Source organism: Gavialis gangeticus, unplaced genomic scaffold, assembly GCF_001723915.1.
Source record: "Gavialis gangeticus isolate Ggan-Ray unplaced genomic scaffold, GavGan_comp1, whole genome shotgun sequence".
Classification (NCBI taxonomy): Eukaryota; Metazoa; Chordata; order Crocodylia; family Gavialidae; genus Gavialis; species Gavialis gangeticus.
In genome coordinates, this window is record NW_017729024.1 from 177,133,136 (window position 1) to 177,137,578 (window position 4,443).

Below are 4,443 nucleotides of genomic sequence, written 5' to 3' on the forward strand. Positions count from 1 at the left end.
TTGTTAAGCCGTTGAGGGCTGCATGACAGACAGGCGGGGGCAGATTAATATTTATTTTCTAAATTTTTGGGGGGTCCCGCAGGCCAGATGCAATGGCCTGGCCGGCTGCATTTTGCCCGCCCCTGTCTTAGCTGGAGTATTAGGTCCAGTTTGGGGCACTATGTTATAAGAAGGATGTAGAGACCCTGAAGGGGGTGTGAAGGTGGGTAACAAAGAGGATAAAGGAGATTCGGGAGGGGGCATGTTGGTAGTTTTCAAATATCTGCTATAAAAAGATGAAAACATTATTCTCCCTTGGAACAGGGACACAAGGCAGCAAGTCCCTACTGCAGAACAGATTTAAATCCAAACTCAGAGAAAATGTCCCAGATGTTGGAACAGTAAGACAGTGGAAAACACTGTCTAGGAAAGCTGTGGGATCTCCTTCACTGAAGGCTTTCAAGAAGGTTGGAGGAGCACCTGCTTTGGCATACCCAATCCTGCATATCTGCAGGTGGCTGGATTAGATGACCTGCAGGTCCCTGTCCACCTCTCTATACAGAGGGCCCCTATAAAATCTGTACACCAAAGTAGCTTATTTTACAGCATAAGGCAAAATCCCTTTATTTGCACAAATAGCTGCATTAAGAGCAGCTGCAGAACACCCTGAAAAAAAAGCTGGTTTGAGGAGTTGGTTTGTTTGGGGGTTTTGGCAACAGAGCAACCAGAAGGAACGAATCCCACTTCCAGAAGCAAATCTCAAACAAGAGAGCAGTAGAGACAACAGCCCTTTTCAGACAGAAAAGATGTTGCTTATAATTTGATGGGAAGTGCCAGGGTACTACATGCACAGCACCATCACAGATACACAAATAAAGGAGGAAGATGTGGGGAGGGGGTAGATCGCAAAGGTTTTTGAGAGGTTATTTATTTTAGGACTGCTGGGAGCAACCGTTTGCATTGCACTGTCTTGTCTAGGTGTGCTCAAGGCTCCAATCCAGAACTTACCATGCAGCATTCAACGGTGATGCTATTGACTCTCTCGCTGATTTAACTGCCCGTCTCCATTTATCCAAGCCAGTTTATCTCAGCTGATGGTCTGGCTAAGTTCAGAGACCGTGGACTGAAAAAGATACGTGTTAATATGGAATCACAAAAAAAAAAAAGGCACAAAGTGCTTTTAAAATGAAACTGTTAGACTGGTTTATTGGACTGAGTTAAATTGTCTTTCAAACACAGTGACACAGACCAAAAAAAGTACCCTGATTACTGTTTTAGTTATGGCTTACATCAATTGATAGGCTTTCTATCACAATTGGAGTACAGCTACAAAAACAATAAGCAAAAATTACAAGGTGGAAGATTTTAGTAAACCAAGAATCCATGAACATGAGGTTGTTAACAAGTAGGCATAAATCAAGTTGATTTTTTCCCCCACCTAAACATAACAGAAAACAGGAACAGAGTTTATTTTAATAGTAGCCCACATCCATTAGCTTGAAGACAGACATTTGTTCCAATGGATTGGAATATTTGTTTCTATCAGATGACAATGGAGGACATTGAACCAGCATTTTTCCCTCTCTCTTTTCCTTTGTTTGACGGTCTCTGTCAAACACAGTACAATTTCACTTAGGCTGCCATCTGATAAGAGACCTTACTACGTTTTGCAAGATGTAGACCCTAAGCAAAGAAACAAAGGTCACCACCAGTAGTGAGCAGTTTTCCTTGCAAGGTTCAGTCGCAGGGTCTCCCGTGTGCAGCACTTCTGCAGGATCCGGAGATGCAACCAACAGGACTAGCTTGGTCCTGGGTGTTCCTTACCAATAAGGTTGGTATTAATTATGGTATATACAAACTTTATGGGGCAGTGGAGAGACTTCAATGCCTTGATTCCTCTCAGGAGCCCAAGAGGGTGCAAGTTTTAAGATCCATCCAACATGTTATCTGGTTATCGGCTGCATGAACTTGTAGCCATGGTGTGCACTAACTTGTTACAGTGACTGGGGGTGTTAAAAGGATGCACATCAGCTCACCAAACAACTGAACATGGAGAACATGTATGGCTTTCTAAAGGGAACTCGGACATATCAGTAGCATTGTCATTTATTTACAAGCTTCCAGTCCCATGCATACATTCAAGGCAGGTTTTTGTATGTCCTATGTTTCCCAGTAAGTCTCGCGCCTGCATCCCAAATGTACCCCACATACGCAGGGCAGTCTATAGGATTTTGATGTGCGCAAGGCATGAAATGTCAGACCCCTGCACTGTCATACCAGCGCACAGTCTGCTCTCCCTTACGGTTGCTGGAAAGGACTTCCCTAACTGTAACTGCTGTTGATTTTCCAACACCAAGCAAAGACATGCTTATGCCGAATTGCCCATTCCCATTACAAGAATCACAGCATAATACTGACGTGGTTTTTCCAGTGATATGTTATCCATTCATCTATAACTTTAACTTACAGTTGTGAGACCCTATTGCTGCCCCACAGAAGCCAACTGCAAACCTCCTGAGGACTTTAAAGGAGGGAGATTGCACCCTTGTCCCAAACCCATTAGAACAGGTTTGCTCAATCCTCAACCTGTGGGCTAAATTTGGCCCCCAGCACCATATCACCCAGCCCACAGAGTTCCCCACAGGTCCATGGGGAGCCTCGCAGGTCATTGCCCTGTGTACTAAATTGGGAGTGCAGTGTGACAATCCTGGTACACAGGGATGAGCAGAGGTGACATGGGACCCATCAGAGCCAAATCTCAGCATGCAGGACCGGCAGGGGTGGCAGGAGGCTTTGGGGCCTGATCCCAGTGGGCAGAGGTGGTGCAGGACTCCAGGACCCAATTCTAGCATGAGGGGTCCGATTCAGCCCACACCCCTCATCCGGCCCATGGGGCTGAAAGGTTGAGCACCCCTGCCTTAGAATCACCAAGGAAGGCCACCCGGATACAAGCAAGGAAATGGCCCTTTCCTCAAGGCATGTGATTCCTACATGCACCCAATCAGGTCGGGAAGCCTGATTAGTATTTACAGTGCCTGCGATTTTATATATGGCAATTTACACTATCTCCATGAAATGCTTTGCATAGATGGTTTGGAAATATGATGCTTCCCAGAGATGAAGGTACAGGAATCTGGAGGAGAAAGGGAGATATGCAAAGTTTCTGTCCCCAGGTAAGATTTGCTTCTTGACTGCACACACACAATTAAAAACACTGTAATGCTACTATCCAATATCTACAATCTATACAACTGGCTGAGAAATGATAAGCTGCTTGCACCACTGCAATCAGGGCTCAGTCCTGTGATTGCCCTCATAATCCCATCCGCTTGACTCCATACGTCATCGGGCTATGGATCTGGCCTGTGGCATAACGATGCCTACTAATGCCCGCTGCGGCCTGGACTTTTATTCCAAAGTCAAGCAAAGCTCCTAGTGACTTCCATGTTTCAAGGGGAGTTTGGGCAGAATAAGGGCTGCAGAATTTTGCAATGGTTTCCCTTTTAATTCATGTGCAAAAGTCCCAGAGCTCTCTGCACAATGAGATGTAAGCCAGGTGAAAAGCAGGGTTATCCTCAGGGTTGTATCATTTTGTAAATTCAGGGTTCTGATTGCAAAGGTCTATGCCACAAAAGGCCCAGAGAAGAAGCAAGTCCCCTAGCCAGCAGTTTTTATTCAGAAACCCCCTCGCACATCAACTTCAGAAAGCACTGACTCATTGAGCACAGCGTAAAATCTTACAGGAAGGGCCACTCTGTCTCTGTGCTGCATTACAAACAGAAGCCACAGTCCCTGTTGATGTGACAAACCACCCATTCAGTGTAAAGTATTCGTGGCACAATGCAGCTCTCCATTTGGGTTTCTCTGCCCCTCTTACACATCACTCAGTCACTCTGGGTGAATGATTCCCTCCGTGCATGCGGGTTGTCTACATCAAACTTGCATCGTTCCATACAAGCACCATGCACCAACTATGCAGTTGTTATTGCAGCTTCCAAAATGTAGTGCTCCTGCAACAGTCATCACTACAACCTGCTACCCTCTCCCTAGGGTTTCTTCAGTGAAGCTCATGGGCTTACTTGCCTGCCCTAGATAACTCCCAGGTACTGACATGTGGTGGAGCCTCCAAGGAGCATCTTGGAGCCCAGGGATGAGAGACCCGTAGGCAGTGCGAGTTGACTTTACCACACACCAGTGGAAACACAAAGGATATGCTGCAGTACACAACAGAGGATTTACCCTGGTGTTGATCTATCACATTTGATCAACACCAGGGTTTGAACATGAGCTCTACAGAGCTGAAAGCAAGAGACTACACTGCTTATCCTGAAATGACTGACACCCTTAGAAGCAGTCCCATCGACCCTTCCCTCCCTCGATCCTGAATTGCCATCCAGTGTAAGCCCATGTGTCCAATGCCCAAATACCACTGTTATGTTGTAATGCTAACCTAATACGGCCTCC

The 4,443-nt window shown here is 45.9% G+C and overlaps 1 long non-coding RNA gene across 1 annotated transcript in view; it reads right to left on the reverse strand.

Annotated features, from left to right (window-relative positions):
- Nucleotides 1-1,157: 1,157 nt before the first annotated feature.
- LOC109298004 overlaps nt 1,158-4,443 on the reverse strand; it is a 3,838-nt gene continuing 552 nt past the window's right edge. The window contains exon 2 of the long non-coding RNA XR_002097487.1: nt 1,158-4,429. This is a non-coding gene — a long non-coding RNA (uncharacterized LOC109298004). The remainder of the gene's footprint in view (nt 4,430-4,443) is intronic.